This window comes from Zonotrichia leucophrys, chromosome 15 (genome assembly GCF_028769735.1).
Source record: "Zonotrichia leucophrys gambelii isolate GWCS_2022_RI chromosome 15, RI_Zleu_2.0, whole genome shotgun sequence".
In the NCBI taxonomy this organism is placed as follows: Eukaryota; Metazoa; Chordata; class Aves; order Passeriformes; family Passerellidae; genus Zonotrichia; species Zonotrichia leucophrys.
The window spans coordinates 6,074,176-6,097,350 of record NC_088185.1 but is presented as its reverse complement, the minus strand read 5'-3'; the positions used below and the strand labels follow the sequence as shown (position 1 = coordinate 6,097,350).

Genomic DNA, 23,175 nt, shown 5'->3' with positions numbered 1-23,175 from the left:
CCAGCAAACCCCGAGCACAGATTGCTTTGTTCTGTTAAAACTAATATCCAGGAAATTCAGCCACAAACTTTTGCTATCACTTAGCTCTTATCTTGCTCTATTGCAAGAACTATTTGATGACCTCAACAGAGGCCTTGAATCCAGTAATCAGTTTGCAACAAAATCCGTTCTTTTTTTTCTAAACAACTAAAAGTTACAAGAGGTTGTCTTGGCCTTTTATCTGTTTTGACAAATGAGGGCCTAGACCTCCTCCTCTGCATGCTGATCTGCTCTTGCAGGGTCTGGAAGGAGGATGTGGCTTGGCTCTCCAGACTCTGTCTCATGCAACCAAGCAAAGCAGGGAATTGCATTCCTTGTCTGAAAGGCAGCAGAGACTGCCTGGTTTTTATCAGGGCTGCCACCAAGAAGTTCAGCTGGTTGATTTGCATAGATAATTTTTAGCTCCTTTTTAGCCTGAACAGGAGTGATTTGGAGAGTAAATGATCTGAGTGATTCACTCCAGGCTTTATTCACTCTGGTGTTTTAGCCCTGAAAGCCAATGATGCTGGTACCTTTTTGCTCCAGCTGTGAGCCTCTGTTTGGTGTGGAATGGGTTAAATTTGCAGCCTGTGACTGCAAAGCATTTGTCTGAGGACTGGGAGCGTTCTTATCTTTACAGTGAAATATTATCCCTTCATGGTTAACAACCAGCAGCAAACCTGCTCATTGTGGAAGCAGTTTGGCATAATTAGCCGGTTAAAGAAGTCTGCCTATTGATTAACTGAACTAAATGACCCATAATTAAGAGCCCAACTGTGGAGCTAATCTATTTGGTGGTGTTTTCCTTCCCCTTACAGGTTTGGAACCTGCAGCTCTGTTGGCTGTCAGGGGATGGGTTGGTGTGGGTGGTAATTGAGTTGGTGAATCCCAGGGGCTGAAATGCACACCCTGATGGGTACAGGGGGATGCTGGCACATTGCTGTCCCCTCTCAGACCTCAGAGGTGCAGCAGGAGTCCTGCTGGCCCTGGGAGGGTTTGCTGCCTTCCTCAGGGCTCACTGGAGCTGTCTGTTCCACATCAGATTGAATTTATGGGGTTTGGAGGAGGTGGCTCCATCCCTGCAAACAGGCACACGGGTGTGGGCTGTTGTGAGAGGGCCCTATGTGCTGGAAGGGGACCCAGGCCAGGAGAAAGACAAAGCTGGGGCTGAAGTTGTGGGAAGCCATTTGTTTGGTTAGCTTGCAGTGCTGTTTCCTTGCAAAAAGTTGTCTGGTTTTAGTTGCAGTTTGTGTCTAGTGTGATGCATCGTTTCTATAAAATGTTTTCAGACTGGAGTTTAACTTGGGTGGTTTAGAGGAGCTCCTGTTTATACCTGATTATTATTGAATCTCTCATTACCCCCTTTGTAAAATACCACTTTCTGCTCACACTTTTTCTCCTCTGTTTCACCTAAGATTATGCCCAAATGAGTTCATTGCTTTGCCCTCCCTTTGCGGCAATGCCATAAAAGCAGGATCACACTTTAGTGGTGACACCAGCCAGCCTTCACAGTCCCAGCTGGTACCAAGCTGCACCACGCCAAGGGATTGATAACATTAAGCTACAGTTTCAAATAGTCACAAAGAAAACAATGGTTATTTTTTTTTTGGAAACTCAGCTCTTATCTGCCTCTTCTTCTCAATCAATCCTCCCCAAACCCACAAAAGTAGCAATCTGAACAGATTTGGTCTTGAAGAGTTAAAGGTTAAAGGACTTCTTAAGCACTACTCTTTCCTCTGCTGGGCCCACTGAAATAATCAGGAAATATTTTCACTGACTTTACTGAGGGTTAGAATAGGCCCCCCAAATCCTCATCCTCTCCTGCATTGTGGAGGAAAGCTTTTTTGTGTGTTTCTGGCACAGAAAGGAGATTCCTTCTTCATGTTTTTTCCTTTAATCTCTAAAAGCTTTCAGCCATCCCCAGTGGAAGCTGCTGGTGACAGATTTTGCTGTGCTGGCATCCTCAACCTGAACCAGTTGAGCAATTCAAGAAATAAAGACTTAGATCTTGGTTCTTGCTCTGGTCACACAATAGTGGGGGAGGTATCTGCTGATAATGAGGAGGTTGTGCAAGGAGCAGAGGTACCTGGTGGATGTGGTAGGGTGATACAGATCCCCCTCCTTTGGACTGGGGACTTTGTGCTCCTTGTTTCATCTCTATTTTGCTTCAGATATGTCAGGGTCCAGAAATTGGAAATGCACTGGATGTGACAGCCTGATCTCTGTGTCTCTGGATGAGTGGGATGTATTACACATGGTCCCCAGTCTGAGGAGGCCTTTTCCAGGCACAGACCCCACTGTGCTGGGCTGAGTTGTGTGTTTGGGAGCTGGACTCGTGTCCCAGCTGTAAAACACCTCAGTGTGAATCTGGCCAGGGAATGGCCTTGCCCCAAAGCTGCCCTATGACAAGGAGCATAGCTGGACCTCTGGAAAAACATCATAAGCAGTTGCAAGAGAGCTTGTACAAGAACCTGACTGAGGATAAAACCCTGCAGCTGCCATTTAACCTTGACTTAATCCCATTCTGGCCCTTTCATATTTCCTTCTGTACACATTGCTTTGAGGGAATAGTTAGTTACCACCTGTTAATATCTCGAGATGTTCATGCAATGTCTGAGCAGCAGAGCTGGCTCCTGCTGAGTCCCTGACCATGACACCATGATCCAGGAGGCTGCTTTGATCCAGTGCTGGGAAGCAGGGAGACAGCAGGTTATTTTCTTAGCTGCAAGAAATTCATGGTGCCATTCACATCACCTCACCCCATTTCCAGCTGGAAATCCCTGGAGCGGCTCACACATTTATCTGCCTGTTAAGGCCTTTGGAAGGAAGGGAATTAACTCCTTGCAAAGATGCCAGAGACAGCTCAGAGCTGCATGAAATCTCACCAGGATTCCCCTACACCCAAAACCCTCCAGTGAGGGATCAGACCCTGAGCAAGGCAGGGATCACTGGGCTGCCTTTGTGCCAGTGTCCTGTTGGGAAGAGATGAGATCTCTCCTCTCCTCTTCTTACTAGAGTGGTACTTCTTGCTGTATTTGCTCCTTTTTAAAAGTTTGGATTTGGTCAGTACCTCATAAGGACTTTTGCTTAGGCAGTGAGAGAGCAGCTGCTTGCCGGAGCTTGCAGAATCTCCAGCAAATCTTGAACTTGAAAGCTTCTATTATTTACATATATACTTAATTATTATTAGATTTGTATATAATATCTGCTTATTTAATGTACATATTATTAAAGAGTCCATGACTGTATCAGCAATTGCTTCTTAGCAGATCATGTTATGCTTCATGTGTCACCACAGAGGATGCAGATAATCTGAAAAGTGCCTTGCTTGCACACCAGAGCTTTAATAGCTATAACAAGACAATTAGTGCATCGTTCCACTTGAACTTTAATGTAATAATTGGCAGTAAGTAATTCCCCTCTGGTGTGATACACAGCCCGTGTTGTGAACAAATATCAGAGCAGCCCTGGGTAGGAAAGGGAAAATAAAAATCAGAGCTGCTGATTATGACCAAGGGGGTGGATTTGGGGATGATGTTCCACAGTGATGGATGTGGTGTGGATGTTGGACATGGCCAGGAGCAATGGGAGGAGTTCCACTGGATGTGACATCCTGATCTCTGTGTCCCTGCATGTCAGCTGAATGGGAATTGTTGCACAGTGCCTCAGGGAAGGGGACACATTTATCCCCAGGTGTGGTACTGAGAGGTGCAGACGAGGCTCTTCTTTCATTCTCCCTGACCGCAGAGAGAGTGACTTTGAAAAAAGGGACATTTGGATAGCAGAGATATTTTTGACAGTCACTGAATCAGAGCCTTGGCAGAGGCCAGCCCATCCTGGAGCAGGATAAGGATTGCCTCTTTCTCAGCATGACCCCAAACACTTCTGAATTTCCAAACATGTTTCTGATCCTCTCTTGCAGTGAGGTCAGTGGGGAAATACAAGCTGCAATGCAGCTTTGTGATTTGAAGTGTGGTGTCTAAATTGTGCTCTAATGTATCAGAAAAGCATTTGTTTCCCACAATAGATCAATGCCAGCAGATTGTTCCTTTTGTGCCTAGGAGCTGAGCTCCGCTGCCCATGCCTGGTCCTGGCTTTCTGGAAAAAGCACTGCTTGTGTCAGGAAAGCTCTTCCAGGCTGCCCTAATGATGTTCACATGAAAAGAAAAAGAGAGGGAGGGAGGAAACATCTTAACCCATGTCGGGTATGATCTCTGCTGTGATCACATCTTGTCTGATCCTCCCTTCTGGCTCTCTGAAGTGGAGGTGGTTGGTGTGTGTTTTTCTAGAGCTCTGTGCTCAGTTCTGTGCAGTGCATGGGTACAAAAGGCTGCTCACCATGGGAGTTTGTGATCTGGGGAAAACAGGAAATAACATTTGGGCAGTGCTACAGAGGATGGGTTTTTCACTGACCCCATGTTTTTGAACAAAGTAATTTGCAGTATTTTCTAGGATCAGATGTGTAATTAATGATTTATCCTAGTTCTTGCAGATTTTTATGATGTGGGCACCATATTACTATTTCCAAGTGAGAAAGACAAGGAATGTGTTTCCTAAACTTGTGAGGTAACAGTCAAATGTGGACAGTGATAGCAGAGAGAGGAAGCTGCCCATGGGATGGTTATTTGACATGTACAGGATGGCAATGCTGACAGAGAGCAGGGTCCCCAGTGCTGGTGTTGAGGCTGTAGCACAAGGGGGGCTCTTCTGGAGGCCCTGCTCAGTGGGGAGTGGGGACAATTTGCTCAGACCATGATGAGGGGGAAGGTGACAGGAGCTGGGGAATCTCGGACCTCGCCTCCAAGTCCCTCATGAGGAGGTTCTGAAAACAGCAAAATTCCTCCTCCAGCACAGGCAGGGATGGATGGAGGAGCTGTCTCCAGTTGTCACAGCCCCTGGCAGGAGCAGAATTGCTGTCCTGGGCAGAGCTGCAGGCCAGGGCATCCTCCCCTCCTGCCAGAGCAGTGCAGGCTGTGCTGGCAGATGGAGGAGAAACCCCAGGGATTCCCTGAACTATTCCCCATCCGAGCATGGCAGGACCTGCTGTGCCTGGCAGTGGTCAGGGCTGGACATCAGGTGTGACAGTGAGCAGGGGAGAGGGAGCAGGAATGTGCTCCCACATTCCACCCAAATTCCTCTGGAAGCTGCACCTCCTGCTGCTCCTGTTCATAAAAAGCAAATGACTTCTCAGATTTATTAGTTACCTCCAGGTGCAATTTATCAATCCCAGTCTGGGTCCTGCCCAGGCAGCTGGGGAGAAGCTTGTGTCTTTGATTAATGTGCTCTCCCCCACAATGGTGGCAGATTTCTTACAGGGATTTAATTCTAACAGATTCTTAAAAATAACAAGAAGCATATTCAGCGAGCTGTTTAAGAGGATGCAGAGCTGAAGCACAGCTCATTCTCTAAAGCTTTGAAGTATTTGCAGAAAGGGGTTGAGGGAGTCTTCATGGAAGCTGGGAGGGTAAAGGAGGAACTTTGAAGGAGGGTGAATTGGAATGGGCATAAAAAAGGAATAACGACAACAGCTCATATTGGAAACAGGAGACTGAGGGGTTTCAAAGTAGAAATGAAACAATGGGAGTGAGATCTCAATAAGAATAAGCAAAAAATGTTAAAGACTGCGCTCTTGAAAACACAGGGGTTTCCTTTAGCCAATGCAATTTTTGAGTCTGAATTTGTTGTAAAAGGGTAGAGTAACATTGAGTGGGAAAAATCAGAAAAACTAGGAAGATAAGAGGAAAATGGGAAGCCCCCAAATAATGGGTTGCAGTGTGGAAAACCTCTGAGGCTTCACTGCAGCCATTCCCCTAATGCATCAAGAGGATGCCTTTTCCCATCTTTATTTTCCTCACCTTTTAGCTGCAGTTTAAAATGAAAACATTACATAGAGAGCTGCCTTTTGGAGACCAAGCCAGCAAGAGCTCTTGATCTTTTGACCCTTTTTTCACAAATGGAAATATATTAACTTCCTCCCCCCCTTTTCAACAACACCAAAGCTGTTTTCTCACCGTTCAGGTCTGTACTGGAAAGCAGTTTGCTGTTTTCCAGTGGGATGAGGATGCTGGGTCAGGATGGTTTGGAAAAGCTCCACCAGATCATCTTGTCCCCTCTGTACCTGAGTTGGCTGCTGACAGCCCTCCTAGGTGCAGCAGCTTAGATTTCAGTGTGACAAAGTGTTTTCACACCCTTTGGTAAGGAGGAACATCATAACCCAGTTAAAGGGCAGGATGCTCCAAGCTTTCAATGCATATTTATGCTGTCTATTTTAAGTATCTACTTTCAGATCTTTCTATATGGTCAGTGCAAAAAAAAATAAAAAATAAAAAATCCCCATCTCTGGAAGGTGACTCATGACACCTAAAATAGACTCCTCTTCTCAGACATCCTCTCTCTGCACTAATTATAGCAGGAGGCTGGAGATGTTTAGCACAGTTTCAGCACGTGCAGGTTGATGCTGCAGGAGGGAGCAGCAGTACCCACTTTGCTGTCCCTGATGCTGGCAGTGGGGTGCCTGCAGTGAGCTGTGTGCAGGTGATCTGCAGCCCTGGTTTGTGGCCTCCCTGCCCTGTTTCCCTTTGCTCCACAGAAAGATGCTGAAGCCCACACAGGGGGCTGATGATCTGTCCAGGCTGATGATCTGCGCTGGTTCTGGTAATGCTGAGCATGGTGGAGGGAGTGTGGACACAAATCCCACCCAGGCCATGCTGGAACTGCTGCAGGATGCTGTGGGAAGAGGGATGAGATGCCTGCATCTCCCTCACACAGGTCTCTGGAGAGGAAACCCACTGTGGTCTCTCCTTGTGTCACAGCAGCTGTGACAGAGCCAGGCTGGCTTTGAGAAGGGCACAGAACCACAGGAACATGTGGGAGTTATCCCAAGGCTTGGGGCTGCCATTCCCTGGCTTTCCTACTGATGGGAAAAAAGGAAAACTGTGACTGTGGGTGAGCACAGGGTGGATTTGCCCCACCCTGTTCACCCTTCAGAGCAGGGCTAGCATGGCTCAGAGTGGCACAGCCTGGAGTTTCTCCCTCCCCTCACCCCCACTTTGCATAGCCACCTTTGGAGCCACAGTTGGAAATTAAGCCCAGAGCTGGCCATTTGTAAAGCAAGCTGACAGGAAATTGCTGGCTTTGTGCTGAAGAAGTCATTACCTTAAGCTTTATTGCTGTGTGCAGAGTTTACTTGTGACAAAGTAAATGTGCAGAGATGTCTGTAAATAGGGCTGGGATATTGCTGCGCTAACAGCTCCTGGTGAGCCATCAATCAGCAGAGCAGCGTGGAAGGAACCATCACCAGCCCCTGCTGCAGACACAGAGCCTCTCCCACACTCTGCACATCCCTGGCTGGGCAAAGCTCCCTTCTCCTTTGGGTTTCAGAGGATGCTTTGCAGCCTTGATGTGTCATAGGAGAATCACAGAATGACTAAGTTGGAAGAGACCTTCAGGATCATCAAGTCCAACCCATGCCCTAAACACCTTAACTAAACACATGAACTAATGTGATGGCACCTGAGGGCACTGGGCAGTGCTGAAGGACCCACCTAGAAGAGCCTGAGGTGTGATCTTCCTCTGCCCTTTGGCAGGAACAGCAGAGCTGGTGAGAGAGCCTCGTTTGGGCTTTTGGTTCTGTCCATTAATGTTATGGCTGTGAAAAGGAGACAGCTTTGTTTCTGTAATGCCAACATAAATCTCATTTAAAATAAATGAGGCAGTGAGATGCACCACTCGTGCTGCTTCAACTGCAGAAGCTGTGCTGGGGGGAAAGAGATGTGTTGAAAATAAGTTGGTGTCTGTGTGACTGGAGTGTGTGTAAATGATCTTGGTGGAGCCTTGAAGGAGCATCTCCCCTCCTGCTGCTGTCCCCTGTCTCTGGTGAGGAGCTGCTGCCAAGCAGGGAGTGCCTGAGTTCTCCTCCAGCTCACAGAGCTCTGGCAAGTGGGAAATGGGGGTTTCTGGCTTATCTGTGTTTTCTCAGCCTGCCTTAGTTGTCTGAGCACTTCAGGATGTCTGGAACTTTTTATTTGCTTCTTCCCTCAGAGTCAGCCCCCTACTCCTGATCCTGTTTTGATTTTTGCCAAAATTGTGGCAGCCCAGTGCAAGCCACACATTTCTGGTCTTTTCTGGCTTCTGCCACTTGTGGGAGTGATAAAGTCAGACAGGGAATAAAACCTCATCACTTGGGGGGTCACCAGAGGGGCAGCCTGGAGGAATTTTCCAGGCACTGGCTGTGCAGGGCTGGATTGCAGCAGTGAACAGAGCCCTGTGTTGGCTGTTGGTGGCACTGCTTCCTCTGGGGCTGCAGAGCTGTCCTGCAGGTGCTGCAGCTTGGGGTGATGTGGGAAAGGCAGATTTCAGACTTCCTCCCTTTCAGTCCTCACTGTCACAGCCTGTGCCCTGCAGTGCCCAGAAGCTGGGGGGTTTGGGTTGAAAAACCCATGTTTGCCCATGATGAAATCCTGATCTGATGTGGGGCTGCTCCCACCACTTGGGCAGGAGGGGAACACACAGAGTTGAGTCTTCTGCAGCTCCCAGCCTTGGCAGTGCCCATGGCCCTGTGTGGTGCTGAGGAAAGGATTCATTCCTCACTCATTCTTCTGCTGCAGGGCAGTCCCTTTGGCATGCAGAGGGAAGGGCACCCAGCTGTAATCAGGGTTGATTCCCTGCATCCCAGGGCTCTGGGAGCAGGGCTGCCCCCACAGCCTTTGGCACCTGCCTCTGGCTGGGGAGTGAGCCATGCAGAACTTGGCCCAGAGTGTATAAATTCCCTGCTGACACAGAAGTGTTGTCCTGGGGATGTGATGGCAGGGGAGCCTCCCTATCACACTCTTTAAATCAGAAAATGTTTACCTTTCCCTTCCAAAACTCAGCTCTGTGGGAATAACTATCCTGATTTTACACATTTGAAACTGCAGTTGTATCATTAAAACAGAACTCACCCACCCAACAGAACTGCTTTTTCAAATCTGAGTGCTCAAACTTCAACAGATCCTTACCAAATCTGCCTGGAGAAAAACCCTGGTGCTCTGTGGCTGCTGGGTAAAACTAGTTTGCTCTGGGCTGCTGAGGAGGTCAGAAAAACTGTTCCCAGGGTTGGGCTCTGAGTGATCTGCACAGACTCCTTCCCTTGAGGAATATCTGGTGCTGATTCTCAAGGCTGAGCTCACGTTGCAGCCTTTTGTTCAGTTGAGGTTACTCATAACATCTCTCTCCTTTACGTGGATGTTTATTTTTGCAAACCTTTGAGGAACTGAATTGTCTCTGAGGCTGTTATCTCTCTGTCAAATTTGGCTGAAATTGCTCAATGAGTTCAAAGTTGTTGAGGGAGACACAGCCAGTGTGAATGTATGAGCCATAGGAAATCAGACTGACAGGCTGAAATGAGAAACACTTTAAAACTGTCAAAACAAAAACTCTTCCCAGTGGTCTGGCCTGACTTGTCCAGATTATTGGTTCCTAAAGCATCACAAGATCCTGCCAGCTACCTCCAAGCCTGAGGAGCTTCTGAGAGCCCCAGTGTGGAAGGCACAGCATTGACTCTGCTGACAGCAGAAAGGACCCTCGGGATTAGCAAGAGATTTGCCACCAGCTTGTCTTGTGGCCTCTCAAGGCTGGGGGAGTGAAAGCCCACACAAAATGCACTTCTGTGCCATCACCAACCACCCCAAGAGGCGATGGCACACCAGACTCACCTGACTTGTGTTTCCTTTTGCCAATGACTTTGATTGAAAAGGGATCTGACACCAGTTAATGAGATGTAGGGGCAGCTTAGAAAAATAGTTGCAATAATGAATCTGCATTTCCTGGTCCCTGCTGCTGCTCCAGGAATGCTGTCACAGCCCTCCACAGGATGGTTAATCTTTCAGCAAGTGCTTTGAGCGCTTTGTGCAGGGAGCTATGCACCATCAAAAAGAATGAATGACCCTGTTTCTCTTCCCTATCGTGGCTATCAACCAGAGCTGTCTTTGGCAGAGCTTCTAGGCTGATTTCTGGTTCAACATTAGAGGCAGAATTCATCTGTCCAAACGTAGACATCTAATTGTGAATGTCTACATCTGAGTTACTTGTCTAGACTCTTGTTTATAGGAAAGAAATGGGCACCCCAAGGACATGAGTCATTGTAGGCTAGAGTAAATGTCTAAAATAGGTCAGATGAATCATTCTGTAAATGGGCCCTTTTCTCTGCTGTGACTATAAAGGGAGCCCAGAGTCATCATGAGGGGGACAGAGATGCCTCTGCAGTACAGAGAGATGCATCCCAGCTCAGATACATTTCTGGGTATGCACAGTCAGCTGCTCTGATGTTTGCACATTGTCCTGACATCCTCTGTCCTCTTCTTCTTGCTCTTCCCTTTATACATTTACCTGGGGCTGAGATGCCATTTTATCCTTGTAACTCCCACTGCAGGATAACTCCCAAATACCTGCTTTTCCTTCCTCAGGGTCATCAGACTGGAGTCACCTTTCTTCCAAAGCTGTGTCTGGGCCTGGAGCTCTGCTTTATCCTCCTGTCCAAAAGCACTGAAGCACAGCTGAGGATCTGCTTTCCCTGCAGTCAGTAGTTCCCTGCTCAGACCATCCACAACAGCCTCCTGGACACATCTCAGGTGCCCTTGTGCTCTCCAGGCCAGCACAACCTGATTTACTCAAAATTGCCTTAAACTTCTTTGATTATTCCTTTTTTCCATGTGTGTTGTATCTGCCCTGGGTGGGCACTGCCACCTGAGAGGGACTCAGAGCAGCTCAGTGCTGAGAAGAATTGCCAGAACTGATGGTGTTGGTGCACAGTCTCTGCTGGGGGGTCAGGGTATCAGCCTCAAGCTCCTGCACAGATTTATTCCCATTTTATTTCTGTTTGCTGAACAAAAGAAATGTATAATACTTACAAATCCTTCCAAATAGGCTTGGAGCCTAGTTCTAGATGTAGTGTTATTTTAACAAAACCAGTGCTGTGCTGATAAATGGGATAGTGGGAGGAGGGAAAGAAACTATTTATAACACACAGTGCAGGAGATGAGGGAGGGAAGAAAACTGAAGAGTGCAGATAAGATTTTTGCTGCAGGTGTTTTCTCAAGTTTTGGCTTGGAGACAAAGGGAAACCCACAGACCATCCAGATAAGCCCATTAGGTTAGCTGAGCACTATTTCATTACTCAGTAGTGTTATCTGGGCCCTCTGGCCTCAACAAAATCCCAGCTTTATTCTTTCCTCAAATACTATTTTATTAAAAAATCCTCTCTGTGTGAGAGGACTTTTAAAAAAGCCTATTTTAAAAAATACATTAGAACACGGGAACTTTCAAATGCTGGCAAGCTGCACCCTTGTGTGAGTGTGAATAGGACACAAAGTGCCTGCTGCCTCTTGCCTCTGTGCTCCTGAGGCTCTCCTTTGCTTTGCTCAGCTGGGACCAAGCCCTGGATCCACAGGTTTGGCTTTGACCAGGTGGGATTCAGCATTTGGAGATGATGGGGGATGAGGGATGTGGGACCAGATCAGGGTGCTGTGAATGTTTGTGCAGGACCAGGGGTGCTGTGAATGTTTGTGCAGCACCAGGGGTGATGTGAATGTCTGTGAGGAGAGAAGTTGTCCTCTCCCCTGGACCTGAGCAATGAGGAGGTTGTGAGGCAGCAACCACTGCTCTGGGAAGCAGCTGGGAGTGGGAGCTGGGGAGTGAGGGGCACCAGCCCTTCTGAGTGGGTTGGCTGAGTGTTTTACAGGGGAACCCAGCTGATCTGCCTGGCAGGGAAGTTGAATTGTGTCCCAAAATACACATATTCCTGAGGACAGGGCATGCAGGAGCACCTGCTGGAGGTGAAAGCTCATGGAACGTGCAAACTGGAACCACAGTGAGCTCCCTCTGCTCTGAACCATTCCCCACTAGGAAATCCCTGGCCCCAGCAGCCTCTCTGTGTGCTCTGCAGAGCCTGGGCCATTTGAGGGTGGCTCTGTGGCAGGAGGTGCCCCAGGAGGCTGCTCCCTTCTCAGCATCCCTGCTGACAGTAAACAGGGCAGGGATGACTCAGAGGTGCTTTCCCTTCCACCACAGAGTCCCACATCACACCAGTCAGTAATGAGTGAATCTCCTTGAGGATGCTCAGTGCCTGAAGAGTGGCCAGGTCCTGTCTGGTTCCCAGTGGGCTGGCACCTGTGAGAGCTGGGGTGGAGAAAGGGCTGTCCTGGCACTCTGACCACACAGGCTGACCTTTGTTTCAGTCCTGCCCACTGTAAGGTCATTCCTTCCACTGGATAACAAATACCTGTGAGGACAGAACCTCTCTGCTCTTGCATTCCACCCCTCTTAGTCTAACTCAGCTCTTCTGATGCCTCACAGTCCCTCTGTGTTTTCTTCTCATATCCAGAGTTAACCTCACAACTAAGGCTCAGCAAATCTCTTTAAATCCACTTGTTCCTGGAAGCTTTCCCCCTGCAATGATACCTGTGTGTGCCATTGTCCTGCAAATACTGAGTCAGAGATTTTCCCTGAGCTAAGAGATGTCATTACTAAAACCAAAGCAGATGGTAGGATGGGGTTGAGGTAGTATTATGGAGATTTTCCCAAGGTGTTATGTGTTTTCTGCAATTATGGAGCACTCAAATGGCTCACATGAGGAGGCTACAAACCCTACATCTTAGGAAGGTTTCTAAAAAGGGTGAACGTTTGTCAGGGATGACTTTGTTACCCAGACTTTCCCTGGGGAAGGAGATGAACTGTGTGGTTTTGTGGGGTCTAGTCCCAGGAAACCCAACCAAGAAACTTGCCAGATGCTGAAATTGCTTGTAAGGTTTAGCAACGGAAAGGAAATGTTCAAAGAAAAAAACTGTATCTCAGATTCAGAGCTGCTTTCTCAGCAGTACTGCTGAGTTTGATTAGAACAAATCCTGCCACATTTGGCATTTGAAATGCTTGAGTAACAAATGATACCTACTTCTCAGGGCAGGAGGAAATCAGAGTGCAGGAGAAATCAGCCTCCTTGGGGCAGAGCACGTGGGAGTTTGCTTTGTATTGTCTGACCCACACTGGGGCCAAGTACAAACAACTCTTGAAATTTGCTCCCAGCATTTAGATATTTCTTAAAAACAAAAATGATATTAGATGGGGAGTAGTGGCTGGGCTCAGCCTGATCCCAGGGTAATTTGCATCAAATGGTTCCCAATTCTCTCATTAATATTGTTCTCCTGCCTAGTGTGTGTGCTGCTCATTTCCTCTGCTGGAGGAGGGAGCAGCACATGGCAGTGGAAGCTGAGCCAGCCAATAAAAGAGATGTGGAAGAGGGAAAGAGAGGAATGTTACAAACAATCCCTGTTTGGGCTGATAAAGGCATCCTCAGGAAGCTTGCAAGTTGTAGGAGTCTGTCATTTTGCTGGGCTGGGGGGAGGAATGGAAAAAAAAATATGCACAAAAAAGGCATTTCCCCATTTGATGCAATTTCCATAATATTCTAGTACTCATTCTACTTTTGCACAATGTGAGGCAGAGATCCAGCTCTCCTCACCCAGGTCTGCTGGTGCTTTCAGAGGGATGCAGGATTGCAGTCTCCTCCTGCTGTGGCCTCCAGTGTGGGAAGCTGACCTGGAGTGAAGAGGGGGAAGAGGAAGCTGCTGCAGCTGCTGTAACCTTATTTTCCACATGGTTCTGTTGCCCAAAACAGGTGCCACGCTATCAGAAGGATGTCCTTTCTGAACTTCTGACATGATTTAGCAGGCACAGACCGGCGTGGTCGGTGAAGTCACATCCTGGAGTGTCACGTTGTGCGCCACAGCCACGTGCTGCCAGGCCAAGAAGCCACCAATGGGGTTCTCCATCCATCCCCCCTGGTGTCAGGCCCTCAAAGGACAGGCTGCAGTGCCAGGTGAGTGGTTTTCACACAGTTGACAGTCCAGGCAGGTCTCTCACTGGGTGCCAAACCATCAGAGGGCAGGGCAGTGCCAGGGTAAGTGGTTTTCACTGTGAGCAGCGGTGCCCCCTGTGCAGCTGCACCATCAGAAATCCCCCCATGCCACGGCACACCGAGGTCAGGGCACTGCCAGAGCAGAGCTTTGAACATGAAATGCTCTGTCTGTACACACCAGTGGCACTGTGCCAGGATGAATCCAAGATGCTGCCATCTCCAGCAGCAGAAAACATTTCCCTCTGCTTATCAGTGCTGGGACAGCGGGCTGGGCTCTGAGCTGTGCTGGTGCCACATCTGTCACTGCAGTGCCTCTCTGTGAGACATCACCAGGGTCCCCAAGCTCCCGCTGCCACCTGGGGAAGATGCACAGCAGTCCCCACATGGCTCACCTCAGCCTCCCTGTCACCCGAGCGAGACAAAGGCGATTGGGAGGCAGAGAAGAAAATAACAAACTGTTGTCCACATCGTAAATCCAAAGACGTGGCAGCAACAGGGCTTTGCTCATTCATGCAGGAAATATTGTAAATGAAACTGCAGTGTTTGGATACAGAGGCTGCTGAGAAGGAAATCTCTTTTGGTAGCTTGCACCTGCTGGATACAAAGAAAAGAAAGGGACTGGATTTCTTAATTTTGCAGAAATCTATTTTTTTCTTCAAAAGACAGCATGTTTATAACTCTAGTAAAACTGCAAAACTAGTGTATTAGAAAAATCCTACAAGAAGAAGAAATTGATTTCTGGAACTGATTAGAGCAAAGCTCTTAATCTTTGCTCCTCTTTTACAGAATTGCTGCCTGGACACCTTCTCTATGGACCCAGGACCTAATGCTTTTTCAGTCCACACTGAATGGAAAACTGTCAGGAAAGGGAAAGGATTCTCGTTTCTTGATTAAAAAAAATAATAGAAAAAGACAAAGATATTCAGATCCATTGTTCTCCTCAGTGATTCTCAGGTGACAGCAGAAAGTGAAGATCCCTGAACCGGCATTTCACAATAGCAGTGCTCAGACAAGACTAAGGTGAGTCCAGAGGTGCAGAGATATGAGCTGCTGATCTCTGTACAAATCAGTCCCCTTGCTTTGTGATGTGAACATGTAGCAGAGGGAATCTTACTTCACCTGTAGCTCACAGGCCTTGGGGTTTTAAAGTAGCAGCAGAAACAAATTCCAAGAAAGCACTTACAGAGTACCCTGAGATGCAACCCTGGCTCAGACAAAGCTTTGGTCCCCAAAGAAGATTGAGAAGCTTCAAGTTTAAAGAAAAAACCCAAACCAGGGACTGGATCGGGTTTTATTAGAATAAAACCAGGGATGTTAAACTCTGCAAGTGGAGGAAATGCAAAGCAGCTGTTTGCACCTTCCCTGCCCACAGGGGAATCTTTGCTCCCAGAACTGGATCCTCTGTGAGCATCTGAGCTGGAACAGAGAGCTCCTGGTGGGCAAGGGGCACCATGATGGCACACTTAGGAGTAGGGGGCCTGGAAACTTGGCAGGAAACCTCTTCAGACTGGTATGTGTCATGCAGCAGCAAAAGAAGGGAAATGAGCACCCAGGTTTGGCTGCTGTGGCTGCAGGTGAGTCAGCCAGGTACATCAGCCAGGTACAATGGTCGTGTCTCTGCCTCAGCCTCTGTCCCCTTGCCTCTCTCTGGCACCAAGGTCTCACAGATGCCTCCAGCAGTGCCTCTGTGTTTCAGATACCTATTTGTTAATAAGGCTAGAAGCTTTGAAAGGTCCTGTCTGATTTAATCCCTATTGATCACAGAGCCTTGATGTGAAGGAATTTTAAATTTCCAGCTGCTGACTGTTTAACAACTCCTGACTTCAAAAGCTCTAGGAGCCTTCTCCTTTTAAATACACTTTCCACTTAAGGAAAATATAGTCAGCCCCTCATTAATGTGCACTTCTCCCATAATTACACAAGTGTTTGTAGTGCAAACGCTCTGCTCTGTGCCATGTGCACATTCCTCATCCAGGAAATCAATAGGCAATAAGCAACATCCATTTCTGATCTTTATAGAAGTCGTTTGCTGCAAGGGCAACTTTTGCTCAGTTTGACAATGTAGATGGGAAATAGATGATCTTTAAAAACAGCCAGGTGCCCTGAGCTGACAGCCCAGTGTCCCCCAGTGACCCAGGGCATCTTTCCCAGTGCCACCTTGGCAGCTGGGAGGGCACCACTGCTCCAGGCCAGTGGAGCTGCCAGAGGGGCCTCTCCAGCACAGAGGGTGACAGACTGAGTTACAGCCCTGAGTCAGGGAGCATGAAGGGACCTGGAAATGATTATGGAGCATAAGGGGGAGCCTGAGCAGTGGAGAGACTGCAGAAACAATGCTGATCCCTGGGGAGCTCCAACCATATAATTTACACAGGTCTATGCCTGAACTTACCTCTGCAGTCATGCTCTTGAAAAAGAGTTTACTTAAAAGAGAGGGGATACATAAATCTCTGGGGCTGAAAGAGCAGCAGAGCAGAGCCAGGTTTACAGGCAGAGATTTGCATGCCTTGAAATTCACACAGCCTTCTTGTGTGCTGCATGGCTGGGATGGAGGCAGTGAGGGGCTGGAAAATCTGTCAGCTCTGCCCTGCTCTGAGCTCTGTGTGACTGCAGGGACCACAGGGTGAGGTGATGCTCCATGGAAATTGATGTGAGCAGGTGTTAGTGCCTGCAGGAGACAGAGCTATTCTAGATGCAAATGCTTGGGGGAGCTTTGTGAAGGTTCTTGCATAAAACTGAGACTTGATACTTCTGAGGGTTTTGGGGTTTTTCTGGTTTTGTCAAAAAAGAAAAGGAAAAATTCTCCCTTCCTTATGGCTCCCATTCTCAGACCACTAGGGCAGCTGAAGAAAGTGAACTAAACATACATGCAAAGCATAATCTGCACCTTCCAGCTTCTGAAACTGGTGGAGCAGGGTCCCAGACACAACAGCTTTCTTCACTGGCCAGTTCTGACTCACCCTCCTTCTGCAGAAGCCATGAGACATAGTGAAACCCCGTGGTCTCAAACTGTTTACAAAATGTACAGGAAGGCACTAGTCCAACTAACTTAATGCTCCCTTTTGGCACGGAGACACACTCAGTTGTGCAGCCTGAGACAGAAAACCAAACTCTGTGGGTGGAGTGAACTGGGAAGCTGCACCAAGGGCTGCATGCAAGCCTGGCACCAGCCCTGGGCATGACAGGGAGCTCCAGCAAGCCCAAATTGCACTTTGCTCTGAGGTTGGCAGAAAGGACTGTCACTGAGCTGATGCTCAGGTTTTCCCCTCTGGTTATGTTATTTTCAGCTCTATGTGACCAAAAGGCAGTGGCACAGAGTCCAGAGGGCCTTCATCCCTGAAGCTGAATGCTGTGGTTCAGCATGAAATGATTGCTGCACTGGATTTCAGAACTGCAGGTGAGAAACCTTCTGGAGTGACACTCTGGATTTTGCCCTCAGTGTACAGGGAGCTCCAACACTCATCCCAGAGCTGGCAGCTCAGTGCCAGGCCCTGCAGGGACCAGGCTGTTTGTGTGTGTGCACCCCTGTGCAGCAGCCATGCCCAGCTCCTGCACTGCTGCCCAGCATCTCTGCCCTCAAGGTCAAGTGTGCTTCTATCATGCAGCATTTTAATCTCCTTTGGATATCTTTCAAAACCTGGGCTGGATGAAACTTTTGACAGGTAGTGAATAACAGGAGCGTTATTAATTTATGTCAGATGTGACTGAAGCGTTTCTTGTTTATCCTTCCAAAATGGTAAGTGAAAAAATGGACTTTGACCTTGGTTTTGGTTTGTGCTGTAGATCCCCAAAGAAGAAAAGATCTCTTAGTGTCTTATTAACAGAAAGCATCTGCAGCAGGAAGAACAATGTGTTCTGGCCCAAACTTGCAGCTGTGGCCACCAGCTGTGACAGCCCTCTTGCTCCAGCTTTGTCTGTCCTGCATTATTTCAGAGGCAGCTTTAAAGAGCTGAGAGGAGAGCCCAGGAGAGGCTGGTTTAGAAACAACCTGCTGCAATCTACAGAAAAACTTCTGGGACTGTGAAGGGCTCCAGCAGCCCTGGGGATAACCTGACACTTGGCTCCAGGGCCCTTGCAGGGGAGCCAGGGAATGCAGGGGAAATCTGGGTATCTGGTGAGAGGAGATGTATTTAGCAGCAGGAATGAAGTGTGTGCCTTCCAATCACATAAATTACAAAGACTTTGGCCAGACTCTAGACATCCCACTGGAGGTTGCTGCTCTCTCCCTGGAACTTTGGGTCTTTCAAGCTTCAGTTTGATTTCAGACATTGGGAAGTGTTCAGAGATGTCTGGCATGGGTTTTGTGTGGCCATTTCCCAAAGAGCTGTCTGCTCCTCAGGCTTTCTGTGGCTGCTGGGGGCTCGTGCCAGCACTTGCAGTGCTGTCCTCTGGAGCAAGGGCTGCAAAGGCCATTTGGCACTGGCTGCAGATGGGAATGCCTGACTGTCTGCTGGTGATTTGTCTGACCTGCTCCTTTGCTTTGTCCATGTGCTGCTGACTCTCCCCTCAGGAGCTAATTCAGAGCAGGGATCAGGAAGTTCTGCTCTCCTGGGGTCTCTGTGCTGGTGGCCTGGCCGCTTGGCCTGAGAGGAAACAGTTGTCTGCACCTTTTGGACTGCAGCTGCTCCTTACAGAGTTTGGGTGTTGTTTAGTTTGTGAGCTGGTCCTCGAATATTCTTAGAATGAAATATAATATAAATAAGTGCAAACACATTTGCCTGACCTCCACTCATATCAAACCTGTTGTGTATAGCTTTCTCTTACATAACCCACCTGACTCCAAGAACAAATGTCCCTAATTTCTTCTAGACGATAGGCTTTGTAGAGATTTAAAGGGCAATTTCTCTCTCCTTCTCTTAGCTCTCACAAAGCATTACAATAAGGAACTGCAGTGACAGACAATACTTAAAGGCATGGTTTAGAAGTGATTCATCTGTGAAACACGGTGTAGCATATTTTATTGTATTTTAGCTAGTAAAAGCTGTGCCTTCTAGCTCAGCTCTGTCATGCTGCATGGTAAATTACACTGATAGGAATCCCAGCCACACAGCTGAAAATAAGTACCCTCCATACAAGAGTTAATGTGGTAGATTTGTACTTAGACATGTATTTGTAAAATATTTAAGCTGCACGAGAAGGGTGTCTGTAGGAAGATGTGATTACAGCATCACAGAAGTGCAGCATGGGGCTGTCATATTTTAAGGTTAAAGAACAATCATTAGGCTTTGGTGGAGGAAAGGAGCCCTTTGAGTGGGGAACAGCCTGGGTCTTGCAAGTGCTGCCCCAGCTTGAAGGATGCTGTTTTTACTGGTTTTGGGACCCTCTTATATCCCTGACTTATGGTAGGTGAAGAGAGGTTCAGGAATTGCCTTCCTGTGGCAGCACATGCTTTATGCCTGCTACCATCCAGGCAGAAAAGCACAGCTGATCTTCCCAACTTTACAGCAGCACCTCGTCATCCCAGGGCTGTGAGTGCCTTAAACACACACAGCAGTTTTATTCTGCTCTTCAGCATATCTGGGCAGTGCTCTTGGCACAAAGCAGTTCAGTCTGTAGTGCAACAGGAAAGCAGAAAACCATCACAGGAGTCCTTATTGCACTGGGGTGATTTAGTCCTGCAGGGAGAAACATGCACCTGTGTGCTGTGACTGCCTGCCTTGAATCTCCTCTACCCTTGGGTCTTATCTATTCTCCAAGTGCTAGCAGTTCTTCAGCCAAATGGAAAGGAGGACGTGTTCAGGTACTACAGTACAAGGTAAAGTATTGGAAATTTTTGATTGCTGATTCCTAAATCACGCCCAGTCTAATCACACCCAGTCTAAATAAGCTCCAATTCACTGAAGTGTTTTAGCAGCCTTCCCTTGACTTCACTGAGCTCTAAGCAGATGTTTAAACTTAAGTGCATGCTTGAGTTTTGCTGAATCATACAGCAATAAAATATGCAGAGCTGGTCTTTAATATAACCTCCTGATTCATGTGAAAACTGCACATTTCCCGCAAAGCCTCCTTGCAGTTAATTAATGAGCATTAAGGACTCACATTTTTCTAGTGAAGAAGGGCCCCAAGGGATCACAGCAATTTGTGTTCATACCCTGAACGATCCCAGCACAATCTTCCCATGGAGACAAAGCCCTGAGCACTCCCTCTGTGATAACCAAGCACTCCCATTGATGGATGGCTTTTGGCTGCCTCTGACACCCCCGGGTCAGGCAGGAGGACCTGGCCTCTGACCCAGCCCTTTCATCCCCTCTGGCTGGAAGTGTGCCCACTGCATGGCTGATCCTGGGGGAACAAGGGCAGTCTGCACCCTGGGAAAGCAAGGAGGAGAGTGGAGGAGCTGCCTTCTTCAATGTGAGTTCCCAACATTTCCTAAATCACACCAACTCCCCTTGCTGTTGTTACAGCCTTCTCCACAGGCTTGACCAAAGGGGCCTGTGATCCGTGTCCACAGGACATGCCAGGACAGGAAGCCCTGGCTGTAAATTTATTTTGGAGCAGAGCACAATGAATCAGAGCAGCTGGGTGTGACACAGGGAGGCAGACTGAGTGCCACTGGAGTCAGGGACTGCCAGCCCTATGGCAAAGCATTCCAGGACCTCTTTAAGGTGGGACTTGAGCAGCCCCTGCCACAGGAGGGATAGGGGCACTCCTTCAGGACAGAAAGACACAGAATCCCAAAGTGCCAGGATCAGAGCTGGAGCTGAGTTCTTCCATGCAATTTTCTTGATGACCACTTTGTTTGTTTGGCAGCCAAGGTTTTACAGAAATGACCCTTGGTGGCTGGGAGCTCACAGCTCAGTGCTTTCAAGGAAGTCATAGGGAGTTCCAGTTGGGGAGACCTCTTCCATCAGCAGATCATCCTATAAGGCCCATCCTTATAGACTGAACAAGCTCCATCTTAAAACTAGATAGGTTGGCTGAGGGGTTTTTTTGTCCTTGACATTTACTCCCCACTGCTGCTCTCCCAGGCCTGTTTCAGGAGCTTACTCTGCTGGTGAGAAACTGTTTAATTTCCACTCAGACTTATGTCAACATTGCCTGGTAGCTATTTCCCTTCTCTCTATTTATCCTCCTAGAAATCACTGCTCAGCCCCATTCCCAGCCCTGTGTGGTCCTCCTTCAGCTGGAAAAGCAGGGGAAAAGGAGGAGATTGTTACAGGAAGCACTGGAGCAATAAAATCAGTGGTTGTGGTAAGATGTTTAGGAGGAGTGAGCCCAGCAAGGACACACACTTGGAGTGCTGCTGGCAGGTGGGGCTGGGGGAGAGGGGTGTCCCAGGGAAAGGAGCTGTCTGTCCTGAATGGGTGAGGACAGAGCCTCCAACCAACTGCTCCAGCAAAGGAGTTAAGGGCGTTCCAAATGTCTGCAGTTAGGAGGAGCAATAAGACAAGGTTGATCAGAAGGAGAATGCTATGATATTTCATGAAGCACTGGGCCTGGACTTGAAAGAGAGAAGTATGTTCATCAGTTGTCAGCTATTTTGGCCTGAGGATTGACACATTTCACCCTCTTTGTCCCCATAGGTGAAAAAACAGGATAATAATAGCCAGTCACCTCTCCCCAGGGTATTGGGAGGGTAAACGTCTGTAAAGGGTGTGGGCCATTTCAAGCAATAAAGAAATGTGAAGTAGCATTATTATTAACCTTCCTGTGCCTCAGTTCCCCATTTGTAAACTCTCACCCAGCACATTTTGATTGTTTCCTCAGGGAGCTCTGCCCATGGAGATCTCAGTTGGAGCTGAGCTCTCCAGCTCCTGCCACTTGTAAACATGGCCCACTTGCCAAAGATGCTGGGACATGCTGAGATGGACCAGATCAAAATCTGATGATCAGAGTCTTCACAGGGATTTTTTTTGTTGTTCTGTAATTGCTGAATTCTATTTACTTTTGCAGTGCCTTTCTATTACTTGTCTTCCCTTTATTTTCCAGTTGGTATATTATATGAGGTTCAAAATAAATTTCTTAGAATGTTAAGGGAGTGCCTTGTACAGGTGTAATTTCACCCATCTCTGCAGTGACATTTCCTATCATTCAGGACAGCAGAGTGAACCTCCTCTTTCAGGAGCACAATTTCAGGTATGTAAACACCTCTGAGCCATGGAGCTGGAAATAAAAAAATGCAAGGCAGAAAGAGAAGGCTTCAGGAGATGCAGGCCTGGAGATAGAGAGCTGAGTAATGCTCCAGGCTTGTAGCTGCATGTTGATTTGCATGTCTTCATTGTGCTGCTGTAAGGAGGTGCAACTTTTCTTCTGTACATTTCCTAAAATATGGTGTTATTAATGTTTCCAGTTGGTTCAGAGTGTGGGGAAAGGTTTTGTGGGTGTCAGGTCTGTTTATCTGCCTCCTCTAAAGCCTGACTGCTCTCTTGCAGTGAAATGAGCCTTGTATCTGGTGAGCCGTGTGTCACTTCAGTTCTTCCCAAAACCTCCTTGCTGTCTTAATCTAGCAAAGTTGTTTTTCTTGAGCTTGGTTTGTTTGTCAAGTGAAGCATCATACATTGCCTGGAGCCAGGATGCAACTCTTGAAACCCAATAGTTTACAAGCTGCTTCTTCAGAAAGCTCAATTTACTTGGGATGAGTTATTCTGAAGTAATATTTTCTTTCCTGTTTATTTTTTCTGACAGATCTTCTGCTTTCCCCATGCCCTGTCACATTAAACCATTTATGCACAAAGTAAGCAGTTTGGGTTTGCCCTTGTGACTTTACTGGAACCAGTTGCTTATTCTTATCACAATTCTGCCAGCAAGTGCTTCAGCAAAAGGAATTGCTAACTACCCACTGCAGCCACTGCATTTCAGTGCAGTTACAAGTGAAATCACATCCTAGTTTTAGGTTAATGGTTGGATATATGAATGCTGCAAGCTCTCTGAGTTTCATCTTGTGAAATGCTGCAGTGCCCAGAGCAAGGTGCAAGTCTGAAGGAGAACACACCCTGTTCAGAGGGAGCCACCAGCCCTGCAATGGCCTTTCCTCGGAGGCTGGTAAGGGTGGTGTCACCACTGACAAAAAACACAAGATGCACTCAGCCGAGGGAGAAAAACAAATCTTGAAATCCAACCAACTCATGGCTGAGTCTGCCCCCTCTGTCTTTCTTCAATGGGCTCACAGAAACATTTATTTCTTCTTTTGCAAGGGTGTTTGAAGCATTCTCTGAACAATAGTTTCTGTTCACTTTCGCAACACTAGAAATAACTGGAACACAATGCTTGGTTTGTTTTTATTTCCTCTAGATTGCCATATCCAAATGTCTCTTCAATCTATTATATCTTAA

At 47.6% G+C, this 23,175-nt stretch overlaps 1 long non-coding RNA gene across 2 annotated transcripts in view; it reads left to right on the top strand.

Annotated features, from left to right (window-relative positions):
- LOC135454681 (uncharacterized) overlaps nucleotides 1–23,175 on the top strand; it is a 76,233-nt gene that overhangs the window by 43,017 nt on the left and 10,041 nt on the right. The window contains exons 4-7 of one of the 2 annotated variants that reach the window (XR_010442171.1): nucleotides 10,461–10,625; nucleotides 13,667–13,867; nucleotides 14,693–14,926; nucleotides 17,191–17,300. This is a non-coding gene — a long non-coding RNA (uncharacterized LOC135454681). The remainder of the gene's footprint in view (nucleotides 1–10,460; nucleotides 10,626–13,666; nucleotides 13,868–14,692; nucleotides 14,927–17,190; nucleotides 17,301–23,175) is intronic. The other variant, XR_010442170.1, reaches the window with a different exon arrangement.